This window comes from Canis lupus, chromosome 5, assembly GCF_011100685.1.
Source record: "Canis lupus familiaris isolate Mischka breed German Shepherd chromosome 5, alternate assembly UU_Cfam_GSD_1.0, whole genome shotgun sequence".
NCBI lineage: Eukaryota > Metazoa > Chordata > Mammalia > Carnivora > Canidae > Canis > Canis lupus.
Genome location: NC_049226.1, coordinates 66,375,051 through 66,392,130, shown reverse-complemented (window position 1 = coordinate 66,392,130; position 17,080 = coordinate 66,375,051). Strand labels below are relative to the sequence as shown.

At 49.8% G+C, this 17,080-nt stretch overlaps 1 long non-coding RNA gene across 3 annotated transcripts in view; it reads right to left on the bottom strand.

The window, feature by feature from the left end:
* The window catches only part of LOC119876310, a 79,853-nt gene that overhangs the window by 38,953 nt on the left and 23,820 nt on the right, over window positions 1-17,080 (bottom strand). The window contains exon 1 of one of the 3 annotated variants that reach the window (XR_005359938.1): window positions 8,772-9,297. The exons of the other annotated variants lie outside the window; for them this stretch is intronic. This is a non-coding gene — a long non-coding RNA (uncharacterized LOC119876310). Of the gene's footprint in view, window positions 1-8,771; window positions 9,298-17,080 lie in introns of those variants that run through there. 3 annotated transcript variants of the gene reach the window in all.

Here is a 17,080-nt window from a genome sequence, read left to right as displayed (position 1 = left end):
GCACGCTCCTAGGCTTGGCACCGATCGTGTTTCCCAAAGCCCGCGCCCTCACTCGCTGCTGCCGACATCAGGCTCCACATTAAACACCAGATTAGAGCGGTTTGTCACAGGATTTGCAAGGCTTTCCCCCAGCAGCTGAGAGAGAGCCTGCATTTCTCTGGAACATCGAATACAGCTGTCAGGGGCTCTCTCAGGCCATGAGCACACAGCTGGGCTTGGGTGAGGACAGAGAGAATGGAGAGTGTGGAATGGGCCAGGCATCCCTCTGCCAGGGAGGAGGAGGGGAACTCAGACAAACTGCCCATGCTTCACAACCCTGGAGTCTTTTGCCCCTTTACTCCTGAAGTGCTGTGCCTTTTGCAAACAGCGTGGCTCTCCAGCACATGGGTCTGGCTGGAATCCCAACCCTGCTCTTTACTTTGGGACTTTGGACAAGGTGCTAAAACTTGTCATCTCCCAGGTTCCCCATTTATGACGTGGGGACAGTAACAATGTCTGCACACCATGGGGCTACAGTGGCACAGAGACACCAAAGGACCTACACAAGAAGGCTTGTGGACGCTTTATTCAAAGTGTCCAAAAAAAATGGAAATGATCCAAATGAGTGTCAGCAGGGGGATGTGTAAACACACTGGGACATGCTCTCACAACAGAATTCTGGGTAGCAAGAGAAGAGCAGACCTGCCACACCGCACTACCCGAATGGATGTCAGACAAGTGAGAGAAGCCAGCACAGAAGAGGACCTGCTGCATGATTCCACGGACACGAAGTTCAAAAGCTGCAAAATGAATACTGTGGAAGTCAGGATCATGGTGAGCTGGGGTGACGGGCGCTGCTGAGGAAGGAGGTGCTGGGGAGCTCTTTGTGTCTCAGGGACACATATGTAGTAACTCACCGGGCTGCACCCTTCACAGGAGTGCACTTGACTGTATTTACACTATGCCTCAGTTAACAAGAAACAAAACCAGTATATTGTAGGTACTTAGAAGATGGCAAAGTTTGTGTGTGGCCCTCAGGGCAGGGACTGCCTTTCTTCCAGCCGGTAAACAGAAGCTCCTATAAAGGTGCTGGTGATGATTTTATGCCTTTAAGCGTTTGTCACTTTTCTTGACCAAGTAGGGTTCTCTCTGGTTGTTTTGGTTGTGCTTTCTGGCATCTCTCTGGTTTTGATATTTTTTTCTTTTGAAGACAAAAGAGAAGTTGGGGAGTGGGAGGGCAGGAAGGGGAGAGCAAGAGTGCTGGGACGGTGCCAATGTAACCAGCCGCCTTCCAAGACACGTCCATCAGCAAACGCACCCTGGAATTTCCTCTGTCAGTGCTTAGGGACTCAAGTCTTCCACCTAGCACCGTGTTCCAGGAGGGGACCCAGAGCCTGCCCAAATGCAGCTCCATAGTCAATAGCCACCTCCTGCTGCAGGACCTTGGCAGGACTGAGAAATGACAGAGGATGATGGCTTTACTCTGCCCCAAGAATGGGTGGGTCCTGGCTTGGCTCAGAGTGAGGCCCGGAACCTTCCCTCCCTCCAGGCCAAAACACCTCCCTGCGGATTCTTTAAACACTGCTGTGTTTATGTAGAAGGCTGGCCGAGGCAGTGCTGAGGCGGGTGGTTTTGAGTGGACTTGCTTCCCACCTCCCAAGCGGGAGGCCTCTGTCCCCTCTCTGCAGGTGGCCTTGGCAGGGGTACAGCAGGGACGGGGGCCACTAGACCTGCTGCCCCTGGCCTGAGCTCACAGCAGTCCCAGGAAAGGGAGGCCTGTCTGGACCCGGCTGACAGGGGCCAGCGCATCAGCGTGTGGCCCGGGACAGCCCCTGTCCCCTCCGCTCCAGTCGGGCTGCTACAGGCCTCTGATGGATCCAACACAACATGATCATCTTATTCAAGGAACCCAGACCCTTTGTTAGCACTCGGTCCTTGCTGAAGAGACCAAAGGGCCCTCATGGACCCCTTGGGACCACTGATTCGGCCCAGGTCTCCCTCCCGTGACAGGGAGTAGTTTCTGGAGCAGAGGCAGGCTTTGCCCACGTCCACACCACTGTGCTGTGTACAGAGTCTTCCATCTGGTATTTTGAACGTTCACAGTGAAATCTGACCATTCTGGGATAGAAGGGAGGGGAAGCACCCCTCCTGTACTCCCCAGGCAGCTTCCAGAAGCTTTCCAGCTCAACTTCCCCCAGCCTCACAGAGCCCGGTCCTTTCTATTCTGGACCTAACAGCATGTTACCATTCTCCATCTGGAGTCACAAACACCCTTCTATCCCTGCACCCAGCTCCTGCTCCCTCCACCATGGGGGGCCTTTTACTGTGCTTCATATTACCCACAGACTTAAAGGTGTTCTTGAAAGGTGTGTGTTGCTGTTTTGTGTATGTGATTTTTTTTTTTTAAAGTGTAGAACTTTTAATGGAAGGAAAATATTCATATGGAGAAGTGCACCTGCCCTAAGTGCAAACTGACCACGGCCAGGGTATTAGCACCTGGACTGAGATAGCAATATCGCCAGTTTCTGAGCAGCAGGCCCTCCCAGGTGCCATTCCACCACTCCAGTGTGCCGCCGTGTCCCCCTGGTCAGCACTGGGGGTCCCCCACCCCGTGGCGCTCTGTGCACAGCTGGTCTGCCATCTCCAAGCCCTGCAGCCTGCTGGTATGCCGCTCCCCCCACCCCCTACCAGCCCACCACTCCCCACGGGTCTCACCAACCCTCCCCGGCTCCCCCTCCACCACAAACACCCTCACCCGCACCCCCATACAGACCTCGTGAAATGCACCGAAGCAGAACCACTGGCTACACTCAGTTCCCAGGGTTGCTGTGACAAGTGATCTCAAACTTCATGGCTTTCAGACAACACAACTTCATTACCTGCAGTTTATTCTGGAAGGCAGACATCTAAAATAGGCCCCAGGGGATCCCTGGGTGGCTCAGTGGTTTAGCGCCTGCCTTCAGCCCAGGGCGTGATCCTGGAGACCCAGATTGAGTCCCACGTCGGGCTCCCCGCATGGAGCCTGCTTCTCCCTCTGCCTGTGTCTCTGCCTCTCTCTCACTCTTTGTGTCTCTCATGAATAAATAAATAAATAATCTTTAAAAAAATAAAGTAAAATAAAATAGGCCTCAGTGGACTAACATCAAGGTGTAGGCAGGGCTGGTTCCTTCTGGAGGCACCAGGGGAGAATCTGGTTCTTACCTCTCCCAGTGTCCAGAGGTCCCACATCCTCAGCTCTTGGCTGCTTCATCCTGACTTCTGCCTCCTTCATTAAGGTCCTACTCTGACTCTGGCTCCCTTGCACCCTTGACAGTGACCCTTGTGATGACACTGGGCTGGGATTATCCAGGATCATCTCCCCGCCTCCGGGTCCTTAACTTGACCACATCTGACAAGTCCCTTTGCTGTGTAGGCTAACACATTCCCAGGTTCTGGGGACTGATGATGCCTGTCAGGGAGGGACACACCCAGTGCAAGTACACACAGGTGGTCCATCAGAACAGAAAGAACCAGCGTGAGCTCCCTGAGGTCTGCACCAGGTTATACTTTGTCCAGCAGAGCACAAGGGTCCCTATCTTCCCACCTTCCTTCGCATAGGCTCCCACCTTCCTTCCAAGAGCCCTGCTCAGCCTGAGACCTGGGAGAGCCCAGTCCTCGCATCTCGGAGGATAACCGCCTGTGAGAAAAATTGACCTCCAAAGGGTACATCTGGTAAAATATGAAAACAATATAATACCCAGTGCTGGCGAGGACATGGTAAAAACAGCAGCCTCCTGCCCTACCCATGGGAACAGAAAGCAATAGGAATCAGTCCCAAGAACCTTGACAACACTTGGACATTTTGATCTCCTGATTTGTTCTGGCAAACTCTCCCACGGAAATCATCCCAAATACTTCACGTGGGAAGTGCTGAATAAACAGTCACTCAGCTGAACTGAGCTGGACCTCGAGGCAGCAGGGGGCTGAGGGGGAGGAGAGGCAGAGGTGAGCTTCTAGCACCACTCACACACCCTTCAGGAAAATAAGCAAATGTTAGCTCATCACAGGACAGACAGCAAGTCCGGGGCTGAGGAGCGACGCTCCTTCCTGTCTGGTGGGTGGCCGCCCAGCATCACCCCCCCTCCGGCTATCAGAGCCCCCACCCCCAGCTCTCCTCTTCCCCGTGGGGAAGGGTCAGGGCCACTACCCTCTAGCAGAGCAAATCATAAACACCAGAGAAGGGCAGAGAGTGAGGGAGAGAAGAGCCTGAGCGGCAGATTGGGAGAGGGCCGCCGGTGGGAGTGTGGGAATGGGGGAGGAGGAGCTCTGGGGTGACTGGGGTCACTGGCCCATGCCAGGAGCCAGGGGCTCAGACTCTCCTGAAGACAGCTGCTATTCCATGTTCCGAGATGGAGCAGTCACCTCCCACCCTGGGCCCACAAAGTAGACGTGATCAAGGTTAACTGCCCTTCTAATTAAAATCAATGGAGGGGGATCCCTGGGTGGCTCAGCGGTTTAGCGCCTGCCTTCAGCCCAGGGCATGATCCTGGAGTCCTGGGATCGAGTCCCACATTGAGCTCCCTGCGTGGAGCCTGCTTTCTCCCTCTGCCTGTGTCTCTGTCTCTGTGTGTGTGTGTGTGTGTGTCTCTCATGAATGAATAAATAAAATATTTAAAAAAAAAAAACAATCGAGAGTGAGGCCCTCTGGCAGAGGAGCCAAAAGAGCATCTTCTTCCATCCCATTGCCGAGAACTCGGACAGGCTGGCCATCTTGGTCCACGGGGGCCACATCTGGGAGGGCAAAGGGGTGAGCTGGAGGGCCTGATCCCCGCAGGCTATGCAGCAGTGGCACCCACCAGTCCCGACAGCCCACGACTCAAGAGAGAAATCAACTTCTCTCATCGTGAAGGCACTATTTTTCCAGTCTCTACCACTCATAGCTGAATCCAATCCCAACTAATACAATAGCCAATAAATCACAAAGATAATACTTACTGACATAAACATCAGGGATCTAATAAAAATTATTTTAATTGTATAATTGTAATGATATACAGATAGAACATCATATCACTCTTAAACTTGAATAGGTAGGACTCTTACCCCCAAGGACCCACCCCAGGGAGCCCCACACTTTGGGGCACCTTCCTCAAAATTTCCTAAACTCCCTCCAGTGTCTGGGACCAGCTCACTAGGCAATGCCACCCAAGCTAGGAGGGGATTCATTCAAGCCTCTATCCTCATTCCCTCCCACCCTCCAAACCTCCACAGGAGAGGTCGACCAGATGCCCTAAGGAGCTTGGGGATTTGCACCTATGAGTTATCCCAGGCCTGTGCCATTGGTGATGTAGTATGTGTCAGCAGGACTGCATGAGATTAGGCCACCAGGATGGTGTTGACACTGATGTGGACTCATTAAGATAGTTTATTAAGATACAAACCCAGGAAAAAATAGCTGCCTGGAGCCCCACACATCCTACAAGCAGCCCCACCATCATTATTATTGAGTGCTGATAATCACTACTAATGACAAAGAGTCTATATCAATCCAAATCACCATAGTAATAAAGCTAACCCCTCTTCCAAAAGGTGAGGGACCTGGGAACCAACTTCCCATAGCCAAGTGGGGGCCACTCCATCAGTGTCCCACAGCATCGCACTCCTGACAAAGTTGATACCCATGATTTCCCTCTTCATCTCCCTCTTGCTCAACCTACCATCCAACAGGCTTCTCAAAAAGGTGAGCATCTGCTATATGACCTGTATGTCTGAGTCTCTCTCTTTACATCTCTGGTAAAAGTGACTGCTTGGAGATCCGGAGCCCAGATACACCATGAACAACGGGGCTTGGTGTCATGAACAATGTGGCTGCACACATTCATTCATCAGCCACACAGCCAGCCTGTGAGTGAGCCTGCTGATGTCCCAAGTTCACAGGTGAAGAGCCCACATCCCACCTATAGGACGTGGGAAAACCCCGAGTTGGTAGGAAGCAGCAGCCACATCCCAAGTAGAAGGCCACAGAGGAAGGAGGGAAGGGAAGGTGCAGGGAGCACGGTGAGCCAACAAAATCATGCTGACATTGTTAAAACGTTTCAGCTATGCAGCAAAAAGCTGATTCAGCCCCTCAAACTGGCTCTGCCTTGAGTCTCCAAGGGAGGGTGTCTGCGTTCCATTCTCAGACCCCAGCCCCCAGCCTGCCGGAGCCTTCAGGAGAGAGCCTGGGAACTGGTATTTTAACTCCTAGGTGACTCAGCTGTGCAGTCAAGGTGAGGAACTACTGGATTAAATTCTCTCTAAATTGCTCCCTTCTTGCATCCTGGCCCTCCCACCTCCTCTTGGGAAGACAGCTCCTCCCTGCCTCCTTCATGCAACACAGTGTGGCTTCTCGATCCTGGCTTTATGTTATCGGTAAGGACCGGAGACCCGGAGCAGGAGAGGAGCGAGGCCAATGCCACACCGTAGGTCACTGATAAGGCTCACTGCCCCCGGTTCCCTATGTACTGACTTCCAGTCCCAATCTGAACCCCCTGGTGCCTGCTTCCCTCTGCCACTGAGAGCAGCCTCTGCTAGAAACATAAGCATCAAAACATAAAAGCAGACAAGACAGAAAAGGACGCTGTACTGGTGGGAGCCCACGTCTCCCAGGTGAGGCCAACCTGACCACCGCAGGCTTGGCTGGCCCGGCAGCAGGGGTGTGTTCTCAGACACCCCCCAGGGAGGGTGACGGCAGCGGTGCCCGGCCAGGCCCCAGGAGAGGCCACCTGGGATAGGCTGGCCCATCCGGCAATCTGTTTCCAATTCCCTGACACAGGGGGCGATTTATCCTCCTCCCTCGGAGGGCCGCGCCGCAGGCTCCGCATGCCTCGAGGATTACACGCTGAGTGAACTCTGCCGGCGGCTGAGTCAACGGGAGGCAGGACAACGCGCTCCATTGTTTCCCACCCGCCTTCCCAACGCCCTGATTGGCAAGAAATGTCTCGGAGAGACAGATGGAAAGAAAACATTCCCCAGGCCGAGGCCTCCCCATCAGGCTGATCAGCCACCATCACTGAGGTGGCTTTGCAGGGGCTGGAGGGCTGGGGGCACTTCTGTCACCAAAGTTGTCTTCTCCTTCATCAGGCCCTGCTCCCCAGGAGTTAGCCTCAAAATCGGGGGTGAGCCCAGGGTCTGAGGGCAGGCCGACCTGCAAGTACTCCATCTATCACCATTTATCAATATAATTGTTACTGTCACAATTTATTGAGCATTTACTATGGGTCAGGCACAAACTCCACAGAATCATCACGGCAACAGAGGGTACACGTGAGACACCTGCTCCGTGCCGGGCACTGTGACGCACGCCGTCTTCTCATTTGGTCCTGCCCACACAACTGGGAGGGAAGGGCTGCCGTTCATCCCGTTTTACAGATGACAGAAGTCAGCTAATGAGACCAGCAGATCTGAACCCAGGCCTGTCTGCTCCGAAGCCCATGCTTCCATCCATTTTGCTGAGCTCGCTGTCTCCTCAAGGAAACACAAATCCCTTCCACTCCTGAGCTCAGAGCCCTGGTCACACCACACACGGTTGGGGGTCGGGGGCCTCCTGCAAGGCCCCAAGCTGAGCCCCGGGCCCCGCAGTAACACTTTCTGCACGTTGCATTGTCTTCTCTGAATTGCGTGTTTAGAACCCTGGAAGTGCCAGCTGGGTTGGAGGGTTTTCAGCCTTGGGCTTTGGGGCCAAATGCTGCCTCCCCTGTGAGCCATTTCCTTCCATTAGAAAGGTGTGCGTTAAGTCTCCCTAAAACACAGAAGCCAGGATGCTGCTGCACAGAGGCCGGAAGGCCCGGCGCCAGGACAGACAGACCTTAAGCCAAACAGCCAGGGGCCGAGGTGGTTTGGTGGACACACACCCCTGAGCTGGACCTTCCTGAGGTCTCTGCCAACGTTGTCACTGTGGGGTTACCCTTGAGCAGCTCCCCTGAGGTAGAAGAACCAGCCCAGGAGAGCCCCAGCCCACCCCCGGACCCGGTCATAGGACCCGTCACTGCTTTCTTGGTGCACCTCACACAAAGCCACTCCAGCCAGCATACGCTAAGAAGAATAAAAACAGTACAACAAACAAGGAAGCAGAATTATGAGAAGATGGAGGGGGCTGCGGTGAGTCCTGAGCAGACGTCCGGGTCGTGCTTGGCTTAACACTCTGCTTGCTGCTGCATGTTGAAATTCTCAGCTTTATCTTTGAGCAGCTGGGTCCTGCTGGGAACCTTGGGGTAACGGTGCAGGACTGTCCTTGGCACACCCCCGCCCGGAGTGAGGAGTCTGGGGTATCTATCCTCCCGTCCCATCCCTCACCGACTGCGTCTCTGGTCTGCCTGGGTGGGACTGAGAGGGCTGTCAGGTGGGAAATATGGGGTCCTCACAGACTGTCATCAGTGCTCCCTGGGAAGGTGAGTGCCAAGGGTATGAGGGCACTGCGTGTTACAGAAGGAGAGTACGGACAGTGGGAGGTTTTACCTAGAGTAATTCCAGGGAAGCCAGGCCTAGCTACATTAACCCTCGGCAGCCTGGATGCTGGTACAGCTGAGAATCCCGGAAGCTCAGGCCACCCTCCCATTCCACACAAGCACAGACACTCACAACACAGCAGCCCACCCCGCAGCACTCCTTCGGATTATGCCACAACCCTGCTTCAAACTTGTAATGAAATGCAAACTTGGCCCCATGATCTACAAGGCCAGATACTCTGCAACCTCTGACCCCCGACCCGTACCCACCTCCCTCACTGTGCTCCAGCCCTGCCGGCCTCTCCCCACACCAAGTCCTTTTCTCACCTCCGGGCCCTTCTAGAAGCTTTGCCCTCTATCTGCAGGGTTCGTCCCTCCTCCGCCTCCTCCTCCTTCTATGTCTGGATGCTTGTCACCCTCCAGGTTATAGCTCAGGTATCATCTGCTCCAAGAGGCTTTCCCAGGACGTGCCAGCGCCCCTTCCATTAATTTCCAGCGTGGTACCCTGTCCTCTGGAGCACTTGTCACTACTGATGGTAAAATTTCCTTTCCAATCATCTGTCTCCGTGAGGCCAGCGCTGCCCCTGCTTCTCTCACTGCCACATTTCTGGAGCTGGACACCATGCCCTCAGGCTCAGTATTGGCCAAATGAATAAATGAATTTGGTTTCCTGAAGTCTCTGCCTTCAAAGGGAACCTCCTGCTCATCCACAGTGAGGCTGTAATAGAAGAATCATGGGCTTGGGGCCAGTGGCAGAAGGCCTGGGGAGAACTTGACTGGCACCAATCAGCCTGTGCCCTTGGACTGTGTCATGGAGATCACTTGGGAAGGCACCCTGTCCCTCCTGGCACACAGGAAGTGGGCGGCACAGAGTCTTTGTTCCTCTATGCTGAACTGACCTGTTCCCCCATAAACCTCCAGGGCCCCCAGGGCTTCCTGCCCCACAGCACAGAGGCAGGCGAATCACCTCCTGAATGTGGAGGAGCTGGGGCCCTCCTCATCCCCTCTGGGGTCTGTGCATCCCCCCATCCAGCCCATGTCCAAAGACACCAGGACACGTGGACGTAGAGATGAACCCTTTCCTGAAAGCATCCCTCTAGGAGGGCAGGCTCGGTGCTGTGAGAGCCAGCTGTGTACGCATCCAAGGGAAGGGCAGACGGCCACCAAAAACAGCCCTGCCCAGCTCTCTCTGTGGCAGAGACATCCCAGTATCTGCCTTCCCGCTGCCTTTCTCCCCCGGAACCTGGCGCCGGGTTCACCTTTGGCCCTGAAAAATGAGAATGGGCTTGGCTGGGAAGCGGGAGGCAACTGTGCTCTCTAAAGGGGTCCTTGAATTTTTAAAAATTAAAAATTGAGAGTAAATCATCAGTGACTCAGAAAAAAACATTTCTTTCCAATCCAGAGGCTCTTAACCTTTGAGGGAATTTGGACCTCTTTGGAAGTCTTATAAAACCAACGAACCACTTCACAGAATGTTTTTAAATACACAAAGCTTGCAGGATTACAAAGGAAATGATTACACTGAAATACAGTAAAATTAAACTAGTTTTAACTGAGATATAGCCCCATATGTGCTTTCTCAGGAGCACGGATCTCACAGTGTAAGAGCTTCTTTAACTCAAAGTGACCCTGCACAGATCAGAGTTCAAAATAGCAGCTGTGACTGTACTACAACAGGAAATGTCTGTGATTTCACTGGTGACGAAGTCACAGATTCTGTTAGTGCTACTGACTTGTTACCTTTATCCATGATGGGAGGAAATGCTACATTTCGATTAGCAGTTGGGGAAAATATGCAATATTTTTCCATCCAGGTGGTTAGGTGCTCTGAATTCTCCCCATGGATACCTAGGTTAGGGACCCCGGTGAGGTCACAAGGCCCCTGGCTGCCATTTGGGCCCCGCTCACAGAGTCAGCAAAGAGAAAGCACTTCGGGCTAGCTCCCACGAAGTGTAAGATATCCAAATTTCACGTTTTTTAAAAAATAAAAGGAACACCCCCAGGGATGGGAAGGAATTTGAACTAGATTTGGTGGTTCAGCCCAGGTACAGGATTTAGGGTAAACTTTTCCCCCTGTTTTGGCTCCTCTGTCTTCTACATATGTATATTATTTTTAATTGTTACTAAATTTACATAATGAAAGGAGACATGCACCAGAGATAGATGGCTGCAAACAGCTTTCATGCTAACATTCTGCAAGCTGGCACTGTCTGCGTTTCCCACGATAGGTGCATGTTACCTCTTAAATTATAAGCTACTACACAGGGACACCTGGGTGGCTCAGCGGTTGAGCATCTGCCTCTGGCTCAGGGCATAATCCCACTGTTCTGGGAACAAGTCCTGCAACGGGTTCCCTGAACGGAGCCTGCTCCTCCCTCTGACTATGTCTCTGCCCCTCTCTCTATGTCTCTCATGACTAAATAAATAAAATATTTTTTAAAAATAAAAAATAAAAGCTACTACACAGTCGCTGGATTGCACACTTTAAATGAGTAGCTCATACAGAATGTCAGTTATATGTCAATAAGAGCTGCTAAAATTTTCAATTCATTAATTAACTAGATTTTGGAGACAGCCTGGATGTACATGATGAACTTGGACAACAAATTAATTAAAGTTAACCAATCAAACACACTTAAAATGAGAGACAATAAGCCATTTGGGAAATGTAAATATTACGAGCATACTGGATGATATTAAGTAATGAGTGCTAAATATTTTAGGTGTGATCATAATACCATGGTTTTGCCTAATAGAAGAGCCCTTGAGTGTGCAAGGCATCTGTTTTATTTCTGGCAAGATGTATAAATCCACTATTATCACAACATAAAAATTTTATTTTATTTTATTTTATTTTATTTTATTTTATTTTATTTTATTTTTTTATAAAAATTTTATATAAGAAAGAGAGTGCTCAATATCTTTTAGAGATTCAGAGATTCTGAAACAGTGACAGATGAAAAGATAAAGTGTTGGGAATTTGCTTCAAAGTAACCCTGGCTGGGGGCAGTGGATGGAAGGATGGAGAAATCACTCCCACTGCTCCACCAGCCACTGCTGGGTAGCAAGTTCATGGAACTGCCTCTTACTTTTGTAGACATTTGAAATTTTCCATAATAAAACATTTTTAAATGCTCATCTTTCCTTTAACTAATAAGACACGTTAAGTAGCAAATCTTTTTTTTTTTTTTTAACTGCATACTGGACAGGGAGTAGCAATGAAAATCACACCAGGAAATCAGATTTCTAGAAAAATCAAGTTTTGTGTTTTAAAAACTCAAGAATGAAAAATCATTGTGTTTTCCTTTTGTAAGCTGAAGGAATTTAAAGTACTAAAACTCTAGTCCTTCCTCCCCCCACCAACATACCAACCCAAAGGCGAAAGGAGGCAGTAGGGGCCCAGTGCTTCACTTGCAGGGAGCTAGGCTTCTGGAATGCCCCTGGAGGGGCGGGGTGGGGGTGGGGGGCAAGGAAGTCCTAGAATGAAGATCCAGGCCCAGGGTCCTAGGCCTACCTCAGCTGCAGGAGATCCCTTCCCCACTCTGAGCCTCAGTTTCTCTTCCAACTGAGGAAGTTTGAACTAGAAGAGCCTCTAGGCTTCTTTCCAGCTGGTGTGCTCTGGGATCATTGGAGCCATGTTTACTTGGGCTCTGGTTGAGCAGGGCCTGGGGCCTGCAGGCTGCCCTTCATCATGCAGGCTCTGACATGCCCCTTGTTGGGACCCTGGGGAAGTCACATGCCCCTGCTGCTTCCCAAAACATGGGTGTTCCATGTCCCACTGTGGGCCCAGCATGGAAGGCTGGGTGGAGGCATCCAGGCATGTACTCATCCTGCCTGGACAGGGCCAGGCCTGAGGGTGTTTATAAGGACCCTACGAATGAGGACAGAGGGTGTGAGCAGTGAGCCTCTTTCTGGCCCGGCCTGTGAACATCCCCCTTTCTTTAGGCCTTACTCCCTTCCACCTTCTGGCCCCCTCTGAGCATACACTGGCCTTCCCATGTTTTCCCTGGGTGTGATTCAGGCAATTGCAAACAAGGACATAGAGGTGGCCATGAATGACAAAGACTTCATGGCATCACTGGCAGCAGACGAAGCATGGACCAGGCATGGACCTCCTTCAGAGGCCCTTGACTCTCTCACATGGCCCAAATTCACACGCAAGCCCTACAAGTCCCAACTTCTTAGCAGCCACTTAGATGGCATGGCTTCTCTTCTCAAAGTACCTGCAGAGCCCCCCACCCTATGTTTGGGAGTCTCAACTCACTCTGTCGTTCAGATCTGCTTGGATTCTTGTCCTGGTGACCCTTTCTCATGGTTATAGCTGGAGCCACATTTGTTCTCAGAGTGTATATTTTCTGACCTTCCAAACTTTCAAGCACCATGTGCAGGACAGGAGCAGAGGCATATGTGCAGGACAGGAGCAGAGGCATCCGGTGGACAAAGCTGCCTATGCATGTTCTACCAGAGTGAAGGAGTCCCTCTCATGGGTTCACACCTCACAGCCATCCCAGCCAGCAGGGCCACAGCAGTAAGTTTAGAAACCGGAGGATATTTCACTAAAGTTAGGAGTTTGATCTTACAAGTCCAAAATCAGGGAAAGCAAATAGAGGTAACAGGAAGAAACTGCTAAAATTCTCACCTACAACGACAGCAGCTGTCATAGCACAGAGACAACATGGAGAAAATCCAACTCCCAAATCCAGCTCTGTTGTAAGCCTCCAGGTAATGGTCATTGATTGCGTACGGAGGCCCAAGACATTCATGCACACTCTGAGGCATGTTCAGCTTTAGACATCTCCTCAACCCTTAACAGGCAAGCAGTGTTGCTTGGGAATCCAGCAGTTGTGCTGCCAGGGGGCACCCTCAATTTAGGAGTGGGAGTCAGCTAGTGATGTTGAGCTGCAAACCTGCAGGGGAAGCACTGGCTCCAGGGACCAGTGGCTATGGTTCAGTGGGATGAACAGTGAAGATGCCAGAAGCTGAATAGGGATTCTGGAAATGAGAGTGGCATAGAAGGTCAAGGTAAGCTTTCCTCTCATCCCTGCCTTTCTGAGAAATAAAGCCAAGAAGCCCACTGGACAGTGAATGCAAAGGCAGCTTGAAGACAGATCCAGCTGTGAATATAGTCCCCAGCCACAGAGACCCACTGCACACAATGGAAGGCTTGGGGCTCAAGGTTTTGTGCACATCCTTGGTCACATACACTGGCTAGCTGTGTACACCAATACTAGGGGACTACTGGGAGGCCAGGCTGCAAATTTAAATAAGAATCAAATAGGTCTGAGCAGAGACAGCAGTGGCTGCACACTGTAGGGGAGACAGGTTTCGGAGCTTAAGTCCAGGAAAATGACTAAAATAAAATAAAATAAAAATAACTCTCAGAAATATAATTCAGGATCCGCATTTGCTGTAATATAGTATCTAAAATGCCCAGTACTATGGAGGGGCCCATGTGGCAAGACATTGAGACCTCCTGCTTACAGCCACATGAGGAGCTGTCTCTGAACCAGACGCCAATCCCAGTCGGGCCTTCATGTGAGACAGCCAACCTGACTACCATTCTGATTAGCCCCTCATCATGAGAAACCCTGAACCAGAGTCACCCCACTAAGCTACTCCCGAATTCCCTCAGAAACTGTGGTAGACAGTAAATGTTTGTAGTTGTATCAGGTGGCTATGCTTGGGGATAATTTGTTAAACAGCAATAGATAACCAACATGTCCAGCTGCTATGATGGGGACGTGGGGGAGGAAGTGTAGGGGACATGGAATTTCTAGAAAAATCTCAGTTCCATAGACATGCATGAGACCCCCTGGACCCACAGATATGGTTTGTAAGTGGCCAAAAAAAACTCTAAACACCAAAAAAAAAAAAAAAAACAAAACAAAACAAACAAACAAACAAAAAAAAAAACAAGAAATAGGAAGTGTTGGTGAGGATGTAGAAAAAAAACGAACCTTCTTGCACTGTTGGCAGGAATGAAAACTGGTGCAGCCACTGTGGACAACAGTATGGAGCATCCTCAAAAAATTACAAATAGAAATATCCTATAATCCAGGAATTGCACTACTGGGTAAATACCCAAAGAATACAAGAGCACTAATTTGAAGAGATACATGCACTCCAATGTTTATAGCAGCATTGTCTACAATAGCCAAGATATCGAAGCAGCCCAAGTGTCCATTGATGGATGAATGGATAAAGAAGATGTGGTGTGTGTGTGTGTGTGTGTGTGTGTGTGAAAAAAAAATATATATATAATGGAATATTACTCAGCCATTAAAAAGAATGAAATCTTGCCATTTGCAAGGATGTGGATAGAACTAGAGAGTATTATGCCAAATGAAATAATTCAATCAGAGAATGACAAATACCATATGATCTCATTCATATGTAGAATGTAAGAAATAAAACAAAGGAAAATAAGAGAAAGAGAGAGAAAATCAAGAAACTCTTAACTGTAAAGAACACATTGCTGGTTACCAGGAGTGGGGATTGGGTGGAATAGGTGATGGGTATTAAGGACAGCACTTGTCATGAGGAGCACCAGGTGATATGTGCAAGTGCGGAATCACTAAATTCTACACCTGAAACTAATATTACACTGTATGTTAATGTAGTGTTAGACTAGAATTTAAAATAATAAATTTTTAAAAAGTCACCTCTTGTTAACTCAATTTTCTCTTTCAACTGGAGGAACTTTTTCTTCCTTTCTACACAAAAAAGTAACAGCAGAATCCCCTAGAACTCTCTTCCCGTGGATGGAGACAGTGAAGTGAGCTAAGGATCTATTCTTGGTGTCTATCAGTGAAATGAACACAGCTCAGCTCTGAAAGGATTCCATGCTTGGGTGGCAAAAAGAAAATCAAACAAAACCACACCTGTTCCAAAGAAGAGGCTGCCATTAAAATGTGGTGCTAATTAGCTAGGTCCCTTGTGCAATCATCCAGGAGTGAGCAGGGATGGAGGGCAAGAGAATTTGGGCTCTACTAGGCAAATATTTAGAACACACACACCAGCATAGCTGTGAAGAACTGGGAGAGATCCAAATAAGGTGGCTGAGTGAGTGGATGGCCAGAGAAAGAGCAGTTGTTCTGGACAAGACTGTGTGAGCACAACAGGAGGCGACCAGCAAGCACCACGCTCCCAATGAGGACCTCAAGGCCAGAGTGTCCCTTCCCACTCTTTGTCCCCTCTCCAACCACAGTGAGATCCAATGGACACTGGGTCCAGACACCAGCAGAAGACGCACCTGCAGGGACATGGAGTTAGCACCGCAATGGGTTTGATGATGACAGCCATCATCACCAAAGTCGGTGACCACGTGCCCACCGCCATCCTAATAGGCTGTACTATTATTCTTCCTGTATTGCCAAGTGAAGAGCCTCACGATCAGGAACATTAATTGGCTGGTCTAAGGTCACACAGCTGGTGAGTCTATTAGAACCAAGCCTAGGTCTGTCCTGCTCCATCTCTTAGCTACCCTGGTATACCTTCCACGATGGTTAATAAATAATGTGCCACCAAGAAAACCCTCGTATTTCTATTGTACTCGTGCCCACAATTCTGGGGCAAAGTCTTAGTTGCTGAGTGCCATGCTGCAGCCCATTAAAAAGTGCTTAGGAAAAAAAAAAAAAAGTGCTTAGGAAAACAGGGCTGGAGACTTGTGAAGGGTTCTGTTTCTCTCTACTACCTCCATCTCTGTCTCTGTGTGTGTCTCTCTCCCTCCCTCTCTCTCTCTATTTCTGTGTATGTTTCTCTCCTACTTCTACTTAAGGGAAAACAGTTGGCTTGAAAGGGAAGGTGGCTGCTGGGGTCATAGCATCTTCAGGATACCTGCTTTTCATACAGTTCTCCTCCAAAGCAATAGTTCATTCAATGGTCTTTACTTGATTTCTTTCCATTTAATTTGATTTTTTTTTGAACAGGTAAAATTTTTACAGGACAGAATAAGCAAAAAAAAACAAAAAAAAAAACAAAAAACAAAAAAACAAAAAAACAAACAAAAAAAACAGGTATCCAGTAGCAAATTCTCTCCCCACCATTCCCCAATCACTCCACTTGCTCCCACTTCCAGAGACACTTTCTGGAAAGCTTTTTTTCTACCAAATCATCACTGATCATTCACCAAATCTATATCCAGATTTGTTCACTTTACAACCTAGCTCAGATGCGTGAGGTGCCGCACGAAGAGAGGGTGGCACACGGTGGCTATTTATTCCATGTCTACCATCACCACCATCTTCACCGAGTCTCCCACATCAGGACACAAAGGACACCTCTCTGTCATGTGGATGACTCATAATTCAACTAGTCCTTTTAACTGACATTTTGGTTGATTCCCATCTCGTAAAGTTGCAGACCAATGACTCTGTGCACGACAGCTCATATGCACACAAATCTAATCAGAGGACCAAGCCCAAGTGGGGTGGCTGAAAATAGGGTACGACATCTATAATTTCTATAAGTATGGACAAATTTCCCCCAGACAGGTTTTACCAAGTGTCACAGCAGCACAGCATGGCAGGAGGGTCCCTCCACTCACCTGCATCACATGCCTGGGCACCCTTGTGAGTGCCTCAGCCAGCACCCGCCTCCCCCCACCCACCCTGCCTCCTCTATCCCCAACACCTCAC